General features: G+C 64.1%; 1 long non-coding RNA gene across 1 annotated transcript; it reads left to right on the top strand.

Moving 5' to 3' along the window:
• Nucleotides 1-1,294: 1,294 nt before the first annotated feature.
• LOC140002638 (uncharacterized) lies at nt 1,295-23,240 on the top strand. The gene is made up of 3 exons (XR_011809670.1): nt 1,295-1,521; nt 22,196-22,223; nt 22,467-23,240. It is a non-coding gene; the product is annotated as an uncharacterized lncRNA (long non-coding RNA).
• The last annotated feature ends 204 nt before the right edge of the window (nt 23,241-23,444 follow it).

Raw genomic sequence — 23,444 nt, 5'->3', positions numbered from 1 at the left:
GCTCTGAGCTGGGAGACTGCAACAGAATCACAGAATGATCTAGGTTGGAAGAGACCTCCAAGATCACCGAGCCTCTCCTCGTAGGACTTGTTCTCCAGACCCCTCACCAGCTTCATTACCCTTCTTTGGACTCACTCGAGCACCTCCATCTCCTTCTTGTAGCGAGGGGCCCAAAACTGAACACAGTACTCGAGGTGCGGCCTCACCAGAGCCGAGTACAGGGGGACGATCACTTCCCTAGCCCTGCTGGTCACACTGTTTCTGATACAAGCCAGGCTGCTGTTGGCCTTCTTGGCCACCTGAGCACAGGACAGCTGACCCAAACTGGCCAAAGGGGCATTCCATACTGTATGGGGTCATGCTGAGCAATATATAGGGGTGGCTAGCTGTGATGGGGGGGCCGTCTGCTTGGGGATAGGCTGGGCATCGGTCAGCAGGTGGTGAGCAATTGCATTGTGCATCACTTATTCTATGCACATTAGTAGTAGCAGTACTATTATTGTTATTATTTTTTTTTTTCCTGTCTTAATAAACTGTCTCTGTCTCAACCCACAGGCTTCGTTTTCCTATTTCTCTCCCCCATCCCAGAGAAGGAGGGGGGAGGGCGAGCGAACAGCTGTGTGGTGCTTAGCTGCCCGCCGAGGGAAACCACAACAACAGCAATGTAGTCATGTAACCAAATTAAAGCCAAAACTTTCAGCCCGGTCCTTAACCTGAATGGGGAGTGAGGATCCAGATCCTGGCACTTATACGTTTATATGCAGCCAAAGTAAATACTGCAGTCAGAGGTCATGACGCTAGATTTTGAACAGTCCGGCATAAATAAGAGATCTCAGAAAAGCAAATTTAAACAACATTAATGTCAAGTAAAGTCTTTCTGATTGCTATATTCTTTATCTGTCGTGACTAGACAGATGAAAATCTATGATGGCAATTTTGCCTTTTAGGTCATTTTCTTTTTTCCTTTTATTTATTTCTTTTATTTATGTTTATCTTATTTTAACAGGCTCTGTACTAATTTTCCTCACAGAATGACTAGCAGAAATATGAGCCTTACGTGCCTTTTGTAGTTAATTCATTAGGTCAACTCTAACCACTAAGCCCCTTGTCAGGTTATTTCTATTAGCGATAAGGAGCAATTGAACCTTCAACATTGAAACCTAGGTTGATGAGCCTATTCCACAAGGTCTCATGACTCCACACATGTGAAGTGAAATCTGCCAGGTGGGGATCATTTGACCTTTGCTATAAAGGAAGCATGAGGAGCATGGGAAGACTTGCCACTCTAGGGGAGTATGAGGTTCAGGTTACTTAGGGTGCTTTTCTGCTGTCCTGGTGAAATGGAATCAGTGTTCCTAAGTAGGCTGCTTTTTCATCGTGTTTTCTACAAACTCTGTGAAATAGTTTGGGACACTCTATGAGCTAGTAACATCGGTGGTGACTACTCAGAATGGGAAAACCCTGGTGGTGCTACTTCCCCATGAAGATGTTTGGTAGTAAGTAAAATTCAGAAGCTGGCAGGTAAGTGCTCCTGGGTTAAAAATTTGATATGGGTTGGGGAGCTTGAGGGTTTCTTTGACCGTGTCTGTAACATGGAACCTGAGGGTTTTTTTAAGGTTTCTGTCATGTGATCATGGATAACGGAATGGTCCCCAGTCCTGGTCCCCAGTCCTGGTCCCCAGTCCTGGTCCCCAGTCCTGGTCCCCAGTCCTGGTCCCCAGTCCTGGTCCCCAGTCCTGGTCCCCAGTCCTGGTCCCCAGTCCTGGTCCCCAGTCCTGGTCCCCAGTCCTGGTCCCCAGTCCTGGTCCCCAGTCCTGGTCCCCAGTCCTGGTCCCCAGTCCTGGTCCCCAGTCCTGGTCCCCAGTCCTGGTCCCCAGTCCTGGTCCCCAGTCCTGGTCCCCAGTCCTGGTCCCCAGTCCTGGTCCCCAGTCCTGGTCCCCAGTCCTGGTCCCCAGTCCTGGTCCCCAGTCCTGGTCCCCAGTCCTGGTCCCCAGTCCTGGTCCCCAGTCCTGGTCCCCAGTCCTGGTCCCCAGTCCTGGTCCCCAGTCCTGGTCCCCAGTCCTGGTCCCCAGTCCTGGTCCCCAGTCCTGGTCCCCAGTCCTGGTCCCCAGTCCTGGTCCCCAGTCCTGGTCCCCAGTCCTGGTCCCCAGTCCTGGTCCCCAGTCCTGGTCCCCAGTCCTGGTCCCCAGTCCTGGTCCCCAGTCCTGGTCCCCAGTCCTGGTCCCCAGTCCTGGTCCCCAGTCCTGGTCCCCAGTCCTGGTCCCCAGTCCTGGTCCCCAGTCCTGGTCCCCAGTCCTGGTCCCCAGTCCTGGTCCCCAGTCCTGGTCCCCAGTCCTGGTCCCCAGTCCTGGTCCCCAGTCCTGGTCCCCAGTCCTGGTCCCCAGTCCTGGTCCCCAGTCCTGGTCCCCAGTCCTGGTCCCCAGTCCTGGTCCCCAGTCCTGGTCCCCAGTCCTGGTCCCCAGTCCTGGTCCCCAGTCCTGGTCCCCAGTCCTGGTCCCCAGTCCTGGTCCCCAGTCCTGGTCCCCAGTCCTGGTCCCCAGTCCTGGTCCCCAGTCCTGGTCCCCAGTCCTGGTCCCCAGTCCTGGTCCCCAGTCCTGGTCCCCAGTCCTGGTCCCCAGTCCTGGTCCCCAGTCCTGGTCCCCAGTCCTGGTCCCCAGTCCTGGTCCCCAGTCCTGGTCCCCAGTCCTGGTCCCCAGTCCTGGTCCCCAGTCCTGGTCCCCAGTCCTGGTCCCCAGTCCTGGTCCCCAGTCCTGGTCCCCAGTCCTGGTCCCCAGTCCTGGTCCCCAGTCCTGGTCCCCAGTCCTGGTCCCCAGTCCTGGTCCCCAGTCCTGGTCCCCAGTCCTGGTCCCCAGTCCTGGTCCCCAGTCCTGGTCCCCAGTCCTGGTCCCCAGTCCTGGTCCCCAGTCCTGGTCCCCAGTCCTGGTCCCCAGTCCTGGTCCCCAGTCCTGGTCCCCAGTCCTGGTCCCCAGTCCTGGTCCCCAGTCCTGGTCCCCAGTCCTGGTCCCCAGTCCTGGTCCCCAGTCCTGGTCCCCAGTCCTGGTCCCCAGTCCTGGTCCCCAGTCCTGGTCCCCAGTCCTGGTCCCCAGTCCTGGTCCCCAGTCCTGGTCCCCAGTCCTGGTCCCCAGTCCTGGTCCCCAGTCCTGGTCCCCAGTCCTGGTCCCCAGTCCTGGTCCCCAGTCCTGGTCCCCAGTCCTGGTCCCCAGTCCTGGTCCCCAGTCCTGGTCCCCAGTCCTGGTCCCCAGTCCTGGTCCCCAGTCCTGGTCCCCAGTCCTGGTCCCCAGTCCTGGTCCCCAGTCCTGGTCCCCAGTCCTGGTCCCCAGTCCTGGTCCCCAGTCCTGGTCCCCAGTCCTGGTCCCCAGTCCTGGTCCCCAGTCCTGGTCCCCAGTCCTGGTCCCCAGTCCTGGTCCCCAGTCCTGGTCCCCAGTCCTGGTCCCCAGTCCTGGTCCCCAGTCCTGGTCCCCAGTCCTGGTCCCCAGTCCTGGTCCCCAGTCCTGGTCCCCAGTCCTGGTCCCCAGTCCTGGTCCCCAGTCCTGGTCCCCAGTCCTGGTCCCCAGTCCTGGTCCCCAGTCCTGGTCCCCAGTCCTGGTCCCCAGTCCTGGTCCCCAGTCCTGGTCCCCAGTCCTGGTCCCCAGTCCTGGTCCCCAGTCCTGGTCCCCAGTCCTGGTCCCCAGTCCTGGTCCCCAGTCCTGGTCCCCAGTCCTGGTCCCCAGTCCTGGTCCCCAGTCCTGGTCCCCAGTCCTGGTCCCCAGTCCTGGTCCCCAGTCCTGGTCCCCAGTCCTGGTCCCCAGTCCTGGTCCCCAGTCCTGGTCCCCAGTCCTGGTCCCCAGTCCTGGTCCCCAGTCCTGGTCCCCAGTCCTGGTCCCCAGTCCTGGTCCCCAGTCCTGGTCCCCAGTCCTGGTCCCCAGTCCTGGTCCCCAGTCCTGGTCCCCAGTCCTGGTCCCCAGTCCTGGTCCCCAGTCCTGGTCCCCAGTCCTGGTCCCCAGTCCTGGTCCCCAGTCCTGGTCCCCAGTCCTGGTCCCCAGTCCTGGTCCCCAGTCCTGGTCCCCAGTCCTGGTCCCCAGTCCTGGTCCCCAGTCCTGGTCCCCAGTCCTGGTCCCCAGTCCTGGTCCCCAGTCCTGGTCCCCAGTCCTGGTCCCCAGTCCTGGTCCCCAGTCCTGGTCCCCAGTCCTGGTCCCCAGTCCTGGTCCCCAGTCCTGGTCCCCAGTCCTGGTCCCCAGTCCTGGTCCCCAGTCCTGGTCCCCAGTCCTGGTCCCCAGTCCTGGTCCCCAGTCCTGGTCCCCAGTCCTGGTCCCCAGTCCTGGTCCCCAGTCCTGGTCCCCAGTCCTGGTCCCCAGTCCTGGTCCCCAGTCCTGGTCCCCAGTCCTGGTCCCCAGTCCTGGTCCCCAGTCCTGGTCCCCAGTCCTGGTCCCCAGTCCTGGTCCCCAGTCCTGGTCCCCAGTCCTGGTCCCCAGTCCTGGTCCCCAGTCCTGGTCCCCAGTCCTGGTCCCCAGTCCTGGTCCCCAGTCCTGGTCCCCAGTCCTGGTCCCCAGTCCTGGTCCCCAGTCCTGGTCCCCAGTCCTGGTCCCCAGTCCTGGTCCCCAGTCCTGGTCCCCAGTCCTGGTCCCCAGTCCTGGTCCCCAGTCCTGGTCCCCAGTCCTGGTCCCCAGTCCTGGTCCCCAGTCCTGGTCCCCAGTCCTGGTCCCCAGTCCTGGTCCCCAGTCCTGGTCCCCAGTCCTGGTCCCCAGTCCTGGTCCCCAGTCCTGGTCCCCAGTCCTGGTCCCCAGTCCTGGTCCCCAGTCCTGGTCCCCAGTCCTGGTCCCCAGTCCTGGTCCCCAGTCCTGGTCCCCAGTCCTGGTCCCCAGTCCTGGTCCCCAGTCCTGGTCCCCAGTCCTGGTCCCCAGTCCTGGTCCCCAGTCCTGGTCCCCAGTCCTGGTCCCCAGTCCTGGTCCCCAGTCCTGGTCCCCAGTCCTGGTCCCCAGTCCTGGTCCCCAGTCCTGGTCCCCAGTCCTGGTCCCCAGTCCTGGTCCCCAGTCCTGGTCCCCAGTCCTGGTCCCCAGTCCTGGTCCCCAGTCCTGGTCCCCAGTCCTGGTCCCCAGTCCTGGTCCCCAGTCCTGGTCCCCAGTCCTGGTCCCCAGTCCTGGTCCCCAGTCCTGGTCCCCAGTCCTGGTCCCCAGTCCTGGTCCCCAGTCCTGGTCCCCAGTCCTGGTCCCCAGTCCTGGTCCCCAGTCCTGGTCCCCAGTCCTGGTCCCCAGTCCTGGTCCCCAGTCCTGGTCCCCAGTCCTGGTCCCCAGTCCTGGTCCCCAGTCCTGGTCCCCAGTCCTGGTCCCCAGTCCTGGTCCCCAGTCCTGGTCCCCAGTCCTGGTCCCCAGTCCTGGTCCCCAGTCCTGGTCCCCAGTCCTGGTCCCCAGTCCTGGTCCCCAGTCCTGGTCCCCAGTCCTGGTCCCCAGTCCTGGTCCCCAGTCCTGGTCCCCAGTCCTGGTCCCCAGTCCTGGTCCCCAGTCCTGGTCCCCAGTCCTGGTCCCCAGTCCTGGTCCCCAGTCCTGGTCCCCAGTCCTGGTCCCCAGTCCTGGTCCCCAGTCCTGGTCCCCAGTCCTGGTCCCCAGTCCTGGTCCCCAGTCCTGGTCCCCAGTCCTGGTCCCCAGTCCTGGTCCCCAGTCCTGGTCCCCAGTCCTGGTCCCCAGTCCTGGTCCCCAGTCCTGGTCCCCAGTCCTGGTCCCCAGTCCTGGTCCCCAGTCCTGGTCCCCAGTCCTGGTCCCCAGTCCTGGTCCCCAGTCCTGGTCCCCAGTCCTGGTCCCCAGTCCTGGTCCCCAGTCCTGGTCCCCAGTCCTGGTCCCCAGTCCTGGTCCCCAGTCCTGGTCCCCAGTCCTGGTCCCCAGTCCTGGTCCCCAGTCCTGGTCCCCAGTCCTGGTCCCCAGTCCTGGTCCCCAGTCCTGGTCCCCAGTCCTGGTCCCCAGTCCTGGTCCCCAGTCCTGGTCCCCAGTCCTGGTCCCCAGTCCTGGTCCCCAGTCCTGGTCCCCAGTCCTGGTCCCCAGTCCTGGTCCCCAGTCCTGGTCCCCAGTCCTGGTCCCCAGTCCTGGTCCCCAGTCCTGGTCCCCAGTCCTGGTCCCCAGTCCTGGTCCCCAGTCCTGGTCCCCAGTCCTGGTCCCCAGTCCTGGTCCCCAGTCCTGGTCCCCAGTCCTGGTCCCCAGTCCTGGTCCCCAGTCCTGGTCCCCAGTCCTGGTCCCCAGTCCTGGTCCCCAGTCCTGGTCCCCAGTCCTGGTCCCCAGTCCTGGTCCCCAGTCCTGGTCCCCAGTCCTGGTCCCCAGTCCTGGTCCCCAGTCCTGGTCCCCAGTCCTGGTCCCCAGTCCTGGTCCCCAGTCCTGGTCCCCAGTCCTGGTCCCCAGTCCTGGTCCCCAGTCCTGGTCCCCAGTCCTGGTCCCCAGTCCTGGTCCCCAGTCCTGGTCCCCAGTCCTGGTCCCCAGTCCTGGTCCCCAGTCCTGGTCCCCAGTCCTGGTCCCCAGTCCTGGTCCCCAGTCCTGGTCCCCAGTCCTGGTCCCCAGTCCTGGTCCCCAGTCCTGGTCCCCAGTCCTGGTCCCCAGTCCTGGTCCCCAGTCCTGGTCCCCAGTCCTGGTCCCCAGTCCTGGTCCCCAGTCCTGGTCCCCAGTCCTGGTCCCCAGTCCTGGTCCCCAGTCCTGGTCCCCAGTCCTGGTCCCCAGTCCTGGTCCCCAGTCCTGGTCCCCAGTCCTGGTCCCCAGTCCTGGTCCCCAGTCCTGGTCCCCAGTCCTGGTCCCCAGTCCTGGTCCCCAGTCCTGGTCCCCAGTCCTGGTCCCCAGTCCTGGTCCCCAGTCCTGGTCCCCAGTCCTGGTCCCCAGTCCTGGTCCCCAGTCCTGGTCCCCAGTCCTGGTCCCCAGTCCTGGTCCCCAGTCCTGGTCCCCAGTCCTGGTCCCCAGTCCTGGTCCCCAGTCCTGGTCCCCAGTCCTGGTCCCCAGTCCTGGTCCCCAGTCCTGGTCCCCAGTCCTGGTCCCCAGTCCTGGTCCCCAGTCCTGGTCCCCAGTCCTGGTCCCCAGTCCTGGTCCCCAGTCCTGGTCCCCAGTCCTGGTCCCCAGTCCTGGTCCCCAGTCCTGGTCCCCAGTCCTGGTCCCCAGTCCTGGTCCCCAGTCCTGGTCCCCAGTCCTGGTCCCCAGTCCTGGTCCCCAGTCCTGGTCCCCAGTCCTGGTCCCCAGTCCTGGTCCCCAGTCCTGGTCCCCAGTCCTGGTCCCCAGTCCTGGTCCCCAGTCCTGGTCCCCAGTCCTGGTCCCCAGTCCTGGTCCCCAGTCCTGGTCCCCAGTCCTGGTCCCCAGTCCTGGTCCCCAGTCCTGGTCCCCAGTCCTGGTCCCCAGTCCTGGTCCCCAGTCCTGGTCCCCAGTCCTGGTCCCCAGTCCTGGTCCCCAGTCCTGGTCCCCAGTCCTGGTCCCCAGTCCTGGTCCCCAGTCCTGGTCCCCAGTCCTGGTCCCCAGTCCTGGTCCCCAGTCCTGGTCCCCAGTCCTGGTCCCCAGTCCTGGTCCCCAGTCCTGGTCCCCAGTCCTGGTCCCCAGTCCTGGTCCCCAGTCCTGGTCCCCAGTCCTGGTCCCCAGTCCTGGTCCCCAGTCCTGGTCCCCAGTCCTGGTCCCCAGTCCTGGTCCCCAGTCCTGGTCCCCAGTCCTGGTCCCCAGTCCTGGTCCCCAGTCCTGGTCCCCAGTCCTGGTCCCCAGTCCTGGTCCCCAGTCCTGGTCCCCAGTCCTGGTCCCCAGTCCTGGTCCCCAGTCCTGGTCCCCAGTCCTGGTCCCCAGTCCTGGTCCCCAGTCCTGGTCCCCAGTCCTGGTCCCCAGTCCTGGTCCCCAGTCCTGGTCCCCAGTCCTGGTCCCCAGTCCTGGTCCCCAGTCCTGGTCCCCAGTCCTGGTCCCCAGTCCTGGTCCCCAGTCCTGGTCCCCAGTCCTGGTCCCCAGTCCTGGTCCCCAGTCCTGGTCCCCAGTCCTGGTCCCCAGTCCTGGTCCCCAGTCCTGGTCCCCAGTCCTGGTCCCCAGTCCTGGTCCCCAGTCCTGGTCCCCAGTCCTGGTCCCCAGTCCTGGTCCCCAGTCCTGGTCCCCAGTCCTGGTCCCCAGTCCTGGTCCCCAGTCCTGGTCCCCAGTCCTGGTCCCCAGTCCTGGTCCCCAGTCCTGGTCCCCAGTCCTGGTCCCCAGTCCTGGTCCCCAGTCCTGGTCCCCAGTCCTGGTCCCCAGTCCTGGTCCCCAGTCCTGGTCCCCAGTCCTGGTCCCCAGTCCTGGTCCCCAGTCCTGGTCCCCAGTCCTGGTCCCCAGTCCTGGTCCCCAGTCCTGGTCCCCAGTCCTGGTCCCCAGTCCTGGTCCCCAGTCCTGGTCCCCAGTCCTGGTCCCCAGTCCTGGTCCCCAGTCCTGGTCCCCAGTCCTGGTCCCCAGTCCTGGTCCCCAGTCCTGGTCCCCAGTCCTGGTCCCCAGTCCTGGTCCCCAGTCCTGGTCCCCAGTCCTGGTCCCCAGTCCTGGTCCCCAGTCCTGGTCCCCAGTCCTGGTCCCCAGTCCTGGTCCCCAGTCCTGGTCCCCAGTCCTGGTCCCCAGTCCTGGTCCCCAGTCCTGGTCCCCAGTCCTGGTCCCCAGTCCTGGTCCCCAGTCCTGGTCCCCAGTCCTGGTCCCCAGTCCTGGTCCCCAGTCCTGGTCCCCAGTCCTGGTCCCCAGTCCTGGTCCCCAGTCCTGGTCCCCAGTCCTGGTCCCCAGTCCTGGTCCCCAGTCCTGGTCCCCAGTCCTGGTCCCCAGTCCTGGTCCCCAGTCCTGGTCCCCAGTCCTGGTCCCCAGTCCTGGTCCCCAGTCCTGGTCCCCAGTCCTGGTCCCCAGTCCTGGTCCCCAGTCCTGGTCCCCAGTCCTGGTCCCCAGTCCTGGTCCCCAGTCCTGGTCCCCAGTCCTGGTCCCCAGTCCTGGTCCCCAGTCCTGGTCCCCAGTCCTGGTCCCCAGTCCTGGTCCCCAGTCCTGGTCCCCAGTCCTGGTCCCCAGTCCTGGTCCCCAGTCCTGGTCCCCAGTCCTGGTCCCCAGTCCTGGTCCCCAGTCCTGGTCCCCAGTCCTGGTCCCCAGTCCTGGTCCCCAGTCCTGGTCCCCAGTCCTGGTCCCCAGTCCTGGTCCCCAGTCCTGGTCCCCAGTCCTGGTCCCCAGTCCTGGTCCCCAGTCCTGGTCCCCAGTCCTGGTCCCCAGTCCTGGTCCCCAGTCCTGGTCCCCAGTCCTGGTCCCCAGTCCTGGTCCCCAGTCCTGGTCCCCAGTCCTGGTCCCCAGTCCTGGTCCCCAGTCCTGGTCCCCAGTCCTGGTCCCCAGTCCTGGTCCCCAGTCCTGGTCCCCAGTCCTGGTCCCCAGTCCTGGTCCCCAGTCCTGGTCCCCAGTCCTGGTCCCCAGTCCTGGTCCCCAGTCCTGGTCCCCAGTCCTGGTCCCCAGTCCTGGTCCCCAGTCCTGGTCCCCAGTCCTGGTCCCCAGTCCTGGTCCCCAGTCCTGGTCCCCAGTCCTGGTCCCCAGTCCTGGTCCCCAGTCCTGGTCCCCAGTCCTGGTCCCCAGTCCTGGTCCCCAGTCCTGGTCCCCAGTCCTGGTCCCCAGTCCTGGTCCCCAGTCCTGGTCCCCAGTCCTGGTCCCCAGTCCTGGTCCCCAGTCCTGGTCCCCAGTCCTGGTCCCCAGTCCTGGTCCCCAGTCCTGGTCCCCAGTCCTGGTCCCCAGTCCTGGTCCCCAGTCCTGGTCCCCAGTCCTGGTCCCCAGTCCTGGTCCCCAGTCCTGGTCCCCAGTCCTGGTCCCCAGTCCTGGTCCCCAGTCCTGGTCCCCAGTCCTGGTCCCCAGTCCTGGTCCCCAGTCCTGGTCCCCAGTCCTGGTCCCCAGTCCTGGTCCCCAGTCCTGGTCCCCAGTCCTGGTCCCCAGTCCTGGTCCCCAGTCCTGGTCCCCAGTCCTGGTCCCCAGTCCTGGTCCCCAGTCCTGGTCCCCAGTCCTGGTCCCCAGTCCTGGTCCCCAGTCCTGGTCCCCAGTCCTGGTCCCCAGTCCTGGTCCCCAGTCCTGGTCCCCAGTCCTGGTCCCCAGTCCTGGTCCCCAGTCCTGGTCCCCAGTCCTGGTCCCCAGTCCTGGTCCCCAGTCCTGGTCCCCAGTCCTGGTCCCCAGTCCTGGTCCCCAGTCCTGGTCCCCAGTCCTGGTCCCCAGTCCTGGTCCCCAGTCCTGGTCCCCAGTCCTGGTCCCCAGTCCTGGTCCCCAGTCCTGGTCCCCAGTCCTGGTCCCCAGTCCTGGTCCCCAGTCCTGGTCCCCAGTCCTGGTCCCCAGTCCTGGTCCCCAGTCCTGGTCCCCAGTCCTGGTCCCCAGTCCTGGTCCCCAGTCCTGGTCCCCAGTCCTGGTCCCCAGTCCTGGTCCCCAGTCCTGGTCCCCAGTCCTGGTCCCCAGTCCTGGTCCCCAGTCCTGGTCCCCAGTCCTGGTCCCCAGTCCTGGTCCCCAGTCCTGGTCCCCAGTCCTGGTCCCCAGTCCTGGTCCCCAGTCCTGGTCCCCAGTCCTGGTCCCCAGTCCTGGTCCCCAGTCCTGGTCCCCAGTCCTGGTCCCCAGTCCTGGTCCCCAGTCCTGGTCCCCAGTCCTGGTCCCCAGTCCTGGTCCCCAGTCCTGGTCCCCAGTCCTGGTCCCCAGTCCTGGTCCCCAGTCCTGGTCCCCAGTCCTGGTCCCCAGTCCTGGTCCCCAGTCCTGGTCCCCAGTCCTGGTCCCCAGTCCTGGTCCCCAGTCCTGGTCCCCAGTCCTGGTCCCCAGTCCTGGTCCCCAGTCCTGGTCCCCAGTCCTGGTCCCCAGTCCTGGTCCCCAGTCCTGGTCCCCAGTCCTGGTCCCCAGTCCTGGTCCCCAGTCCTGGTCCCCAGTCCTGGTCCCCAGTCCTGGTCCCCAGTCCTGGTCCCCAGTCCTGGTCCCCAGTCCTGGTCCCCAGTCCTGGTCCCCAGTCCTGGTCCCCAGTCCTGGTCCCCAGTCCTGGTCCCCAGTCCTGGTCCCCAGTCCTGGTCCCCAGTCCTGGTCCCCAGTCCTGGTCCCCAGTCCTGGTCCCCAGTCCTGGTCCCCAGTCCTGGTCCCCAGTCCTGGTCCCCAGTCCTGGTCCCCAGTCCTGGTCCCCAGTCCTGGTCCCCAGTCCTGGTCCCCAGTCCTGGTCCCCAGTCCTGGTCCCCAGTCCTGGTCCCCAGTCCTGGTCCCCAGTCCTGGTCCCCAGTCCTGGTCCCCAGTCCTGGTCCCCAGTCCTGGTCCCCAGTCCTGGTCCCCAGTCCTGGTCCCCAGTCCTGGTCCCCAGTCCTGGTCCCCAGTCCTGGTCCCCAGTCCTGGTCCCCAGTCCTGGTCCCCAGTCCTGGTCCCCAGTCCTGGTCCCCAGTCCTGGTCCCCAGTCCTGGTCCCCAGTCCTGGTCCCCAGTCCTGGTCCCCAGTCCTGGTCCCCAGTCCTGGTCCCCAGTCCTGGTCCCCAGTCCTGGTCCCCAGTCCTGGTCCCCAGTCCTGGTCCCCAGTCCTGGTCCCCAGTCCTGGTCCCCAGTCCTGGTCCCCAGTCCTGGTCCCCAGTCCTGGTCCCCAGTCCTGGTCCCCAGTCCTGGTCCCCAGTCCTGGTCCCCAGTCCTGGTCCCCAGTCCTGGTCCCCAGTCCTGGTCCCCAGTCCTGGTCCCCAGTCCTGGTCCCCAGTCCTGGTCCCCAGTCCTGGTCCCCAGTCCTGGTCCCCAGTCCTGGTCCCCAGTCCTGGTCCCCAGTCCTGGTCCCCAGTCCTGGTCCCCAGTCCTGGTCCCCAGTCCTGGTCCCCAGTCCTGGTCCCCAGTCCTGGTCCCCAGTCCTGGTCCCCAGTCCTGGTCCCCAGTCCTGGTCCCCAGTCCTGGTCCCCAGTCCTGGTCCCCAGTCCTGGTCCCCAGTCCTGGTCCCCAGTCCTGGTCCCCAGTCCTGGTCCCCAGTCCTGGTCCCCAGTCCTGGTCCCCAGTCCTGGTCCCCAGTCCTGGTCCCCAGTCCTGGTCCCCAGTCCTGGTCCCCAGTCCTGGTCCCCAGTCCTGGTCCCCAGTCCTGGTCCCCAGTCCTGGTCCCCAGTCCTGGTCCCCAGTCCTGGTCCCCAGTCCTGGTCCCCAGTCCTGGTCCCCAGTCCTGGTCCCCAGTCCTGGTCCCCAGTCCTGGTCCCCAGTCCTGGTCCCCAGTCCTGGTCCCCAGTCCTGGTCCCCAGTCCTGGTCCCCAGTCCTGGTCCCCAGTCCTGGTCCCCAGTCCTGGTCCCCAGTCCTGGTCCCCAGTCCTGGTCCCCAGTCCTGGTCCCCAGTCCTGGTCCCCAGTCCTGGTCCCCAGTCCTGGTCCCCAGTCCTGGTCCCCAGTCCTGGTCCCCAGTCCTGGTCCCCAGTCCTGGTCCCCAGTCCTGGTCCCCAGTCCTGGTCCCCAGTCCTGGTCCCCAGTCCTGGTCCCCAGTCCTGGTCCCCAGTCCTGGTCCCCAGTCCTGGTCCCCAGTCCTGGTCCCCAGTCCTGGTCCCCAGTCCTGGTCCCCAGTCCTGGTCCCCAGTCCTGGTCCCCAGTCCTGGTCCCCAGTCCTGGTCCCCAGTCCTGGTCCCCAGTCCTGGTCCCCAGTCCTGGTCCCCAGTCCTGGTCCCCAGTCCTGGTCCCCAGTCCTGGTCCCCAGTCCTGGTCCCCAGTCCTGGTCCCCAGTCCTGGTCCCCAGTCCTGGTCCCCAGTCCTGGTCCCCAGTCCTGGTCCCCAGTCCTGGTCCCCAGTCCTGGTCCCCAGTCCTGGTCCCCAGTCCTGGTCCCCAGTCCTGGTCCCCAGTCCTGGTCCCCAGTCCTGGTCCCCAGTCCTGGTCCCCAGTCCTGGTCCCCAGTCCTGGTCCCCAGTCCTGGTCCCCAGTCCTGGTCCCCAGTCCTGGTCCCCAGTCCTGGTCCCCAGTCCTGGTCCCCAGTCCTGGTCCCCAGTCCTGGTCCCCAGTCCTGGTCCCCAGTCCTGGTCCCCAGTCCTGGTCCCCAGTCCTGGTCCCCAGTCCTGGTCCCCAGTCCTGGTCCCCAGTCCTGGTCCCCAGTCCTGGTCCCCAGTCCTGGTCCCCAGTCCTGGTCCCCAGTCCTGGTCCCCAGTCCTGGTCCCCAGTCCTGGTCCCCAGTCCTGGTCCCCAGTCCTGGTCCCCAGTCCTGGTCCCCAGTCCTGGTCCCCAGTCCTGGTCCCCAGTCCTGGTCCCCAGTCCTGGTCCCCAGTCCTGGTCCCCAGTCCTGGTCCCCAGTCCTGGTCCCCAGTCCTGGTCCCCAGTCCTGGTCCCCAGTCCTGGTCCCCAGTCCTGGTCCCCAGTCCTGGTCCCCAGTCCTGGTCCCCAGTCCTGGTCCCCAGTCCTGGTCCCCAGTCCTGGTCCCCAGTCCTGGTCCCCAGTCCTGGTCCCCAGTCCTGGTCCCCAGTCCTGGTCCCCAGTCCTGGTCCCCAGTCCTGGTCCCCAGTCCTGGTCCCCAGTCCTGGTCCCCAGTCCTGGTCCCCAGTCCTGGTCCCCAGTCCTGGTCCCCAGTCCTGGTCCCCAGTCCTGGTCCCCAGTCCTGGTCCCCAGTCCTGGTCCCCAGTCCTGGTCCCCAGTCCTGGTCCCCAGTCCTGGTCCCCAGTCCTGGTCCCCAGTCCTGGTCCCCAGTCCTGGTCCCCAGTCCTGGTCCCCAGTCCTGGTCCCCAGTCCTGGTCCCCAGTCCTGGTCCCCAGTCCTGGTCCCCAGTCCTGGTCCCCAGTCCTGGTCCCCAGTCCTGGTCCCCAGTCCTGGTCCCCAGTCCTGGTCCCCAGTCCTGGTCCCCAGTCCTGGTCCCCAGTCCTGGTCCCCAGTCCTGGTCCCCAGTCCTGGTCCCCAGTCCTGGTCCCCAGTCCTGGTCCCCAGTCCTGGTCCCCAGTCCTGGTCCCCAGTCCTGGTCCCCAGTCCTGGTCCCCAGTCCTGGTCCCCAGTCCTGGTCCCCAGTCCTGGTCCCCAGTCCTGGTCCCCAGTCCTGGTCCCCAGTCCTGGTCCCCAGTCCTGGTCCCCAGTCCTGGTCCCCAGTCCTGGTCCCCAGTCCTGGTCCCCAGTCCTGGTCCCCAGTCCTGGTCCCCAGTCCTGGTCCCCAGTCCTGGTCCCCAGTCCTGGTCCCCAGTCCTGGTCCCCAGTCCTGGTCCCCAGTCCTGGTCCCCAGTCCTGGTCCCCAGTCCTGGTCCCCAGTCCTGGTCCCCAGTCCTGGTCCCCAGTCCTGGTCCCCAGTCCTGGTCCCCAGTCCTGGTCCCCAGTCCTGGTCCCCAGTCCTGGTCCCCAGTCCTGGTCCCCAGTCCTGGTCCCCAGTCCTGGTCCCCAGTCCTGGTCCCCAGTCCTGGTCCCCAGTCCTGGTCCCCAGTCCTGGTCCCCAGTCCTGGTCCCCAGTCCTGGTCCCCAGTCCTGGTCCCCAGTCCTGGTCCCCAGTCCTGGTCCCCAGTCCTGGTCCCCAGTCCTGGTCCCCAGTCCTGGTCCCCAGTCCTGGTCCCCAGTCCTGGTCCCCAGTCCTGGTCCCCAGTCCTGGTCCCCAGTCCTGGTCCCCAGTCCTGGTCCCCAGTCCTGGTCCCCAGTCCTGGTCCCCAGTCCTGGTCCCCAGTCCTGGTCCCCAGTCCTGGTCCCCAGTCCTGGTCCCCAGTCCTGGTCCCCAGTCCTGGTCCCCAGTCCTGGTCCCCAGTCCTGGTCCCCAGTCCTGGTCCCCAGTCCTGGTCCCCAGTCCTGGTCCCCAGTCCTGGTCCCCAGTCCTGGTCCCCAGTCCTGGTCCCCAGTCCTGGTCCCCAGTCCTGGTCCCCAGTCCTGGTCCCCAGTCCTGGTCCCCAGTCCTGGTCCCCAGTCCTGGTCCCCAGTCCTGGTCCCCAGTCCTGGTCCCCAGTCCTGGTCCCCAGTCCTGGTCCCCAGTCCTGGTCCCCAGTCCTGGTCCCCAGTCCTGGTCCCCAGTCCTGGTCCCCAGTCCTGGTCCCCAGTCCTGGTCCCCAGTCCTGGTCCCCAGTCCTGGTCCCCAGTCCTGGTCCCCAGTCCTGGTCCCCAGTCCTGGTCCCCAGTCCTGGTCCCCAGTCCTGGTCCCCAGTCCTGGTCCCCAGTCCTGGTCCCCAGTCCTGGTCCCCAGTCCTGGTCCCCAGTCCTGGTCCCCAGTCCTGGTCCCCAGTCCTGGTCCCCAGTCCTGGTCCCCAGTCCTGGTCCCCAGTCCTGGTCCCCAGTCCTGGTCCCCAGTCCTGGTCCCCAGTCCTGGTCCCCAGTCCTGGTCCCCAGTCCTGGTCCCCAGTCCTGGTCCCCAGTCCTGGTCCCCAGTCCTGGTCCCCAGTCCTGGTCCCCAGTCCTGGTCCCCAGTCCTGGTCCCCAGTCCTGGTCCCCAGTCCTGGTCCCCAGTCCTGGTCCCCAGTCCTGGTCCCCAGTCCTGGTCCCCAGTCCTGGTCCCCAGTCCTGGTCCCCAGTCCTGGTCCCCAGTCCTGGTCCCCAGTCCTGGTCCCCAGTCCTGGTCCCCAGTCCTGGTCCCCAGTCCTGGTCCCCAGTCCTGGTCCCCAGTCCTGGTCCCCAGTCCTGGTCCCCAGTCCTGGTCCCCAGTCCTGGTCCCCAGTCCTGGTCCCCAGTCCTGGTCCCCAGTCCTGGTCCCCAGTCCTGGTCCCCAGTCCTGGTCCCCAGTCCTGGTCCCCAGTCCTGGTCCCCAGTCCTGGTCCCCAGTCCTGGTCCCCAGTCCTGGTCCCCAGTCCTGGTCCCCAGTCCTGGTCCCCAGTCCTGGTCCCCAGTCCTGGTCCCCAGTCCTGGTCCCCAGTCCTGGTCCCCAGTCCTGGTCCCCAGTCCTGGTCCCCAGTCCTGGTCCCCAGTCCTGGTCCCCAGTCCTGGTCCCCAGTCCTGGTCCCCAGTCCTGGTCCCCAGTCCTGGTCCCCAGTCCTGGTCCCCAGTCCTGGTCCCCAGTCCTGGTCCCCAGTCCTGGTCCCCAGTCCTGGTCCCCAGTCCTGGTCCCCAGTCCTGGTCCCCAGTCCTGGTCCCCAGTCCTGGTCCCCAGTCCTGGTCCCCAGTCCTGGTCCCCAGTCCTGGTCCCCAGTCCTGGTCCCCAGTCCTGGTCCCCAGTCCTGGTCCCCAGTCCTGGTCCCCAGTCCTGGTCCCCAGTCCTGGTCCCCAGTCCTGGTCCCCAGTCCTGGTCCCCAGTCCTGGTCCCCAGTCCTGGTCCCCAGTCCTGGTCCCCAGTCCTGGTCCCCAGTCCTGGTCCCCAGTCCTGGTCCCCAGTCCTGGTCCCCAGTCCTGGTCCCCAGTCCTGGTCCCCAGTCCTGGTCCCCAGTCCTGGTCCCCAGTCCTGGTCCCCAGTCCTGGTCCCCAGTCCTGGTCCCCAGTCCTGGTCCCCAGTCCTGGTCCCCAGTCCTGGTCCCCAGTCCTGGTCCCCAGTCCTGGTCCCCAGTCCTGGTCCCCAGTCCTGGTCCCCAGTCCTGGTCCCCAGTCCTGGTCCCCAGTCCTGGTCCCCAGTCCTGGTCCCCAGTCCTGGTCCCCAGTCCTGGTCCCCAGTCCTGGTCCCCAGTCCTGGTCCCCAGTCCTGGTCCCCAGTCCTGGTCCCCAGTCCTGGTCCCCAGTCCTGGTCCCCAGTCCTGGTCCCCAGTCCTGGTCCCCAGTCCTGGTCCCCAGTCCTGGTCCCCAGTCCTGGTCCCCAGTCCTGGTCCCCAGTCCTGGTCCCCAGTCCTGGTCCCCAGTCCTGGTCCCCAGTCCTGGTCCCCAGTCCTGGTCCCCAGTCCTGGTCCCCAGTCCTGGTCCCCAGTCCTGGTCCCCAGTCCTGGTCCCCAGTCCTGGTCCCCAGTCCTGGTCCCCAGTCCTGGTCCCCAGTCCTGGTCCCCAGTCCTGGTCCCCAGTCCTGGTCCCCAGTCCTGGTCCCCAGTCCTGGTCCCCAGTCCTGGTCCCCAGTCCTGGTCCCCAGTCCTGGTCCCCAGTCCTGGTCCCCAGTCCTGGTCCCCAGTCCTGGTCCCCAGTCCTGGTCCCCAGTCCTGGTCCCCAGTCCTGGTCCCCAGTCCTGGTCCCCAGTCCTGGTCCCCAGTCCTGGTCCCCAGTCCTGGTCCCCAGTCCTGGTCCCCAGTCCTGGTCCCCAGTCCTGGTCCCCAGTCCTGGTCCCCAGTCCTGGTCCCCAGTCCTGGTCCCCAGTCCTGGTCCCCAGTCCTGGTCCCCAGTCCTGGTCCCCAGTCCTGGTCCCCAGTCCTGGTCCCCAGTCCTGGTCCCCAGTCCTGGTCCCCAGTCCTGGTCCCCAGTCCTGGTCCCCAGTCCTGGTCCCCAGTCCTGGTCCCCAGTCCTGGTCCCCAGTCCTGGTCCCCAGTCCTGGTCCCCAGTCCTGGTCCCCAGTCCTGGTCCCCAGTCCTGGTCCCCAGTCCTGGTCCCCAGTCCTGGTCCCCAGTCCTGGTCCCCAGTCCTGGTCCCCAGTCCTGGTCCCCAGTCCTGGTCCCCAGTCCTGGTCCCCAGTCCTGGTCCCCAGTCCTGGTCCCCAGTCCTGGTCCCCAGTCCTGGTCCCCAGTCCTGGTCCCCAGTCCTGGTCCCCAGTCCTGGTCCCCAGTCCTGGTCCCCAGTCCTGGTCCCCAGTCCTGGTCCCCAGTCCTGGTCCCCAGTCCTGGTCCCCAGTCCTGGTCCCCAGTCCTGGTCCCCAGTCCTGGTCCCCAGTCCTGGTCCCCAGTCCTGGTCCCCAGTCCTGGTCCCCAGTCCTGGTCCCCAGTCCTGGTCCCCAGTCCTGGTCCCCAGTCCTGGTCCCCAGTCCTGGTCCCCAGTCCTGGTCCCCAGTCCTGGTCCCCAGTCCTGGTCCCCAGTCCTGGTCCCCAGTCCTGGTCCCCAGTCCTGGTCCCCAGTCCTGGTCCCCAGTCCTGGTCCCCAGTCCTGGTCCCCAGTCCTGGTCCCCAGTCCTGGTCCCCAGTCCTGGTCCCCAGTCCTGGTCCCCAGTCCTGGTCCCCAGTCCTGGTCCCCAGTCCTGGTCCCCAGTCCTGGTCCCCAGTCCTGGTCCCCAGTCCTGGTCCCCAGTCCTGGTCCCCAGTCCTGGTCCCCAGTCCTGGTCCCCAGTCCTGGTCCCCAGTCCTGGTCCCCAGTCCTGGTCCCCAGTCCTGGTCCCCAGTCCTGGTCCCCAGTCCTGGTCCCCAGTCCTGGTCCCCAGTCCTGGTCCCCAGTCCTGGTCCCCAGTCCTGGTCCCCAGTCCTGGTCCCCAGTCCTGGTCCCCAGTCCTGGTCCCCAGTCCTGGTCCCCAGTCCTGGTCCCCAGTCCTGGTCCCCAGTCCTGGTCCCCAGTCCTGGTCCCCAGTCCTGGTCCCCAGTCCTGGTCCCCAGTCCTGGTCCCCAGTCCTGGTCCCCAGTCCTGGTCCCCAGTCCTGGTCCCCAGTCCTGGTCCCCAGTCCTGGTCCCCAGTCCTGGTCCCCAGTCCTGGTCCCCAGTCCTGGTCCCCAGTCCTGGTCCCCAGTCCTGGTCCCCAGTCCTGGTCCCCAGTCCTGGTCCCCAGTCCTGGTCCCCAGTCCTGGTCCCCAGTCCTGGTCCCCAGTCCTGGTCCCCAGTCCTGGTCCCCAGTCCTGGTCCCCAGTCCTGGTCCCCAGTCCTGGTCCCCAGTCCTGGTCCCCAGTCCTGGTCCCCAGTCCTGGTCCCCAGTCCTGGTCCCCAGTCCTGGTCCCCAGTCCTGGTCCCCAGTCCTGGTCCCCAGTCCTGGTCCCCAGTCCTGGTCCCCAGTCCTGGTCCCCAGTCCTGGTCCCCAGTCCTGGTCCCCAGTCCTGGTCCCCAGTCCTGGTCCCCAGTCCTGGTCCCCAGTCCTGGTCCCCAGTCCTGGTCCCCAGTCCTGGTCCCCAGTCCTGGTCCCCAGTCCTGGTCCCCAGTCCTGGTCCCCAGTCCTGGTCCCCAGTCCTGGTCCCCAGTCCTGGTCCCCAGTCCTGGTCCCCAGTCCTGGTCCCCAGTCCTGGTCCCCAGTCCTGGTCCCCAGTCCTGGTCCCCAGTCCTGGTCCCCAGTCCTGGTCCCCAGTCCTGGTCCCCAGTCCTGGTCCCCAGTCCTGGTCCCCAGTCCTGGTCCCCAGTCCTGGTCCCCAGTCCTGGTCCCCAGTCCTGGTCCCCAGTCCTGGTCCCCAGTCCTGGTCCCCAGTCCTGGTCCCCAGTCCTGGTCCCCAGTCCTGGTCCCCAGTCCTGGTCCCCAGTCCTGGTCCCCAGTCCTGGTCCCCAGTCCTGGTCCCCAGTCCTGGTCCCCAGTCCTGGTCCCCAGTCCTGGTCCCCAGTCCTGGTCCCCAGTCCTGGTCCCCAGTCCTGGTCCCCAGTCCTGGTCCCCAGTCCTGGTCCCCAGTCCTGGTCCCCAGTCCTGGTCCCCAGTCCTGGTCCCCAGTCCTGGTCCCCAGTCCTGGTCCCCAGTCCTGGTCCCCAGTCCTGGTCCCCAGTCCTGGTCCCCAGTCCTGGTCCCCAGTCCTGGTCCCCAGTCCTGGTCCCCAGTCCTGGTCCCCAGTCCTGGTCCCCAGTCCTGGTCCCCAGTCCTGGTCCCCAGTCCTGGTCCCCAGTCCTGGTCCCCAGTCCTGGTCCCCAGTCCTGGTCCCCAGTCCTGGTCCCCAGTCCTGGTCCCCAGTCCTGGTCCCCAGTCCTGGTCCCCAGTCCTGGTCCCCAGTCCTGGTCCCCAGTCCTGGTCCCCAGTCCTGGTCCCCAGTCCTGGTCCCCAGTCCTGGTCCCCAGTCCTGGTCCCCAGTCCTGGTCCCCAGTCCTGGTCCCCAGTCCTGGTCCCCAGTCCTGGTCCCCAGTCCTGGTCCCCAGTCCTGGTCCCCAGTCCTGGTCCCCAGTCCTGGTCCCCAGTCCTGGTCCCCAGTCCTGGTCCCCAGTCCTGGTCCCCAGTCCTGGTCCCCAGTCCTGGTCCCCAGTCCTGGTCCCCAGTCCTGGTCCCCAGTCCTGGTCCCCAGTCCTGGTCCCCAGTCCTGGTCCCCAGTCCTGGTCCCCAGTCCTGGTCCCCAGTCCTGGTCCCCAGTCCTGGTCCCCAGTCCTGGTCCCCAGTCCTGGTCCCCAGTCCTGGTCCCCAGTCCTGGTCCCCAGTCCTGGTCCCCAGTCCTGGTCCCCAGTCCTGGTCCCCAGTCCTGGTCCCCAGTCCTGGTCCCCAGTCCTGGTCCCCAGTCCTGGTCCCCAGTCCTGGTCCCCAGTCCTGGTCCCCAGTCCTGGTCCCCAGTCCTGGTCCCCAGTCCTGGTCCCCAGTCCTGGTCCCCAGTCCTGGTCCCCAGTCCTGGTCCCCAGTCCTGGTCCCCAGTCCTGGTCCCCAGTCCTGGTCCCCAGTCCTGGTCCCCAGTCCTGGTCCCCAGTCCTGGTCCCCAGTCCTGGTCCCCAGTCCTGGTCCCCAGTCCTGGTCCCCAGTCCTGGTCCCCAGTCCTGGTCCCCAGTCCTGGTCCCCAGTCCTGGTCCCCAGTCCTGGTCCCCAGTCCTGGTCCCCAGTCCTGGTCCCCAGTCCTGGTCCCCAGTCCTGGTCCCCAGTCCTGGTCCCCAGTCCTGGTCCCCAGTCCTGGTCCCCAGTCCTGGTCCCCAGTCCTGGTCCCCCCCTCTTTTTACTCACAAGCTCTCCACCTATCCATTACTCTCCTTCCAGCTGGAGCTGGGTATACTCTAATTGCTCCCTCACATAATGGCAACCCCACCACCTTGGTTCCCCAGCCTTTCTCTCCTAAAGAGGACGTAGCCCTCCATGACTTTGTTCCAGTCATGCGAGCTGTCCCACCACGTCTCAGTGATCGCAACGAGATCGTGGCCCCGCGTCCAAACGCAGACCTTGAGCTCATCCTGTTTATTTCCCACACTCTGTGCACTGGTGTACAGGCACTGTAGGGAAGCAGCAGGTACAGTTACCCCAGGGAGGTGCAAGAAGAAGATACTGGACAGGGAATTGGGAACGCTACCTTCTCTGAGGAGCCCTCAGACAATCCGATGGGAGAGCTCAGAAGTTTTTCCCTGTATTGTGACAGTAGTGTGAAATGTGTTCATCTGATCTGTGGCAGCATGGAACAATGCTAGGGCTGCATGGTATGATGAATGTGACCGTCTGTCCTATAGACCCTTCTATAAGCACAAGTCTAAGAAAAACAGAGTGGTTAATGTACATGTATGTAGTTCTTGTACCTTGCAAAGGAATGTTTTAGCAATTCGTGTAAATAGAGAGCTTGAAGGGAAATGTATTTGTAGGCTTTTACTTGAAGTCTCTGATATCTGGGGGGGTTCAGAATAGCTGCTAACTATTATGACTATTGCATGGGACACTATGCAAGTCTCTGGTATCTGGCCAGGAGCCTAAGGAGACGGGGAAAGCTGAAGAACGACTAAAAGACAAAGCTTGCAGGGGATGCTGCACAAGTCTCTTACAGCCAAGCTGGACAAAGGAGAAGGACCAGAGGGAGGAAGACTATGAGACTTCCGCATGAGAGACCCCCAGAGGGACCACTGGAGACTGTTACGCATGCTCCAGTAGGAGGGTTTGGATTCCGGAAACTAATTATAATAACCCTGTTTTTTTTTTTTTTTTTAGAAGCAGTAATGAATATGTGTTAGCCTAGGAGCATAAAAATCAGCTGCTTGATGTAACTGGTGTGCGTCTTGGTGGAGCAGAGATTCCCGGCGCACACAGCGCTGTTTGCTTACCTCTATTCCTTTAATAAATTGTAACCTTTGCTTATAGTCCTGTTTTGAAGACTGAGACATTTACAACAACTGGGGGCTCGTCTGGGATGGCTTTAGTTCCTGAATTCTGGTTTGATCTAGGAGAGGCGCCCCACCATTTGGTGGCTTCTGTTCGAGTCAGGTCAGGACTAATGCCATCTTGAACCTGAATAAAGATAAGCAAAGATTCTGATTTTTATGAGCTCCCTTGCCAGCTGCAGCACTGTATTTTGCCTGTAATTCTGCGTGCGAAGATCCGAACAAAGACAACGGAGTTGTAAGTGTTTAAGGAGTATACCATTTGGTTCGGTGGGATCTGGTTGCCTGTGTAAAAGTGTAACTGAGATGGAACTTAATTCCGAAGTGAATGTGGAGGTCTTCTAACCGTGGTTCCAATCTGCCGTGAGGGACTTGGCCGGTGAAGCAATTCCTATAGGATATAGGAATCCTATAGGAATCAGGATATAGGTGGGTGATAGGTCCTAAACCCCCTGCAAGACACTCTTACTGTGGTAACCAAGGGCTGTGGGAATTGCCATAGCAAAATTCCTAGATGGCCATGCAAGTACCTTCTACTGTTTCTTTTTCCCTTTCAGTTGTTTTCTAGTTTCCACCAAATGTTACATATTTGGTGAAATGCCTTAAAACAACATTGCTTTTTAATTAATATTTTTTTTCTCTCTAGGTCTGCCAGGAGCTGACAAAGTAGAAAGGTGTGCTTCTCTCTCTTTCTTTTGTAGAGTTAAATGCAATGCCAATTTAATCCACGACTGAGGCTCTGCAATGGTGCAAGTCTATCCTACTACAAATTCAATGATGTAACCTGAGTTTATGCTAATTAACTTTTAGGGATTGAACCAATTTAAAGCTTTTGGACTATGAGAATTCTTTGAAAACATTCCCACAGGTTTTTCTCCGTTTACATTTGTTTGCTATGTTTATCTCATCCAAAGCAGTCAGGACTGGGAAATGAAATTATCCTACCCAGAAGAACCACTGTCCAGAAGACACTTCAGTTGTTAGGGCCTGAATTCTCACTGAAACCAAAGGCGGGGATTTTACTGACCTGAAGAAAGGGACTTTAATCTCTCCTGGCTTGTTTACTCGTGAAGGAGCATGAAAGAGATGAGTGTCCTTGTATGTGAAGAGGAGGTGAAGGAACAGCTAGTGCAAGGAACACACAAACCCGTTGCGCCAGACTAATATGCGGTTGTAGCTGAGCCTGGAGACTGCAACCCTCTCCAAACTTCCAGATCTAGCGGAACACTTTAGCTGCAGCCTAAAAGCCACGTGTACAGAAGCTCCTCCAAGCCAGCCAATCTTCTTCCCATGACCTGCCAGGAAACAGCAATGTAGGCACGTAACTAAATTAAAGCCCAAACCTTCAGCCCAGGCCTTGACCTGAATAGGGAGTGAGGATCCGGATCCTGGCATTTATATGTAATAGTCTATATGCAGCTGAAGTAAATAGTGCAGTCAGAGGTCACGGCACTAGATTTAGAAAAGTCCGGCATAAAGAAGAGATCTCAGAAAAGCAAATTTAAATAACATTAATGTCAAGAAAAGTCTTCCTGATTGCTATATTCTTTATCTGTCGATATGATGAAAATCTATGATACCAATTTTGCCTTTAAGGTAATTTTCTTTTTCTTTCATTTATTTATTTTAACAGGCTCTGTACTAATTTTCCTCACAATGACTAACAGAAACATGACCCCAAGGTATAAAGATATGTTTTTCTCTTTCATTCTTGTGAAGTTAGAGGCAGTGCCAATTTAAACTGTGACTGAGGTTCTGCAATGGTGCAAGTTCATCTTACTGCTTCAAATCCAGTGATGCAACCTGAGTTTACATTACTTACCTTTCAAGAATTCAACCAATTTAAAGCTTTTGGACAATGACAATTATTTGAAAACATTCCTACAGGTTTATTT

The sequence above is a fragment of the Anas platyrhynchos genome, chromosome 5 (genome assembly GCF_047663525.1).
Source record: "Anas platyrhynchos isolate ZD024472 breed Pekin duck chromosome 5, IASCAAS_PekinDuck_T2T, whole genome shotgun sequence".
Taxonomy (NCBI): Eukaryota; Metazoa; Chordata; class Aves; order Anseriformes; family Anatidae; genus Anas; species Anas platyrhynchos.
This window is presented reverse-complemented; position numbering and strand designations above follow the sequence as displayed.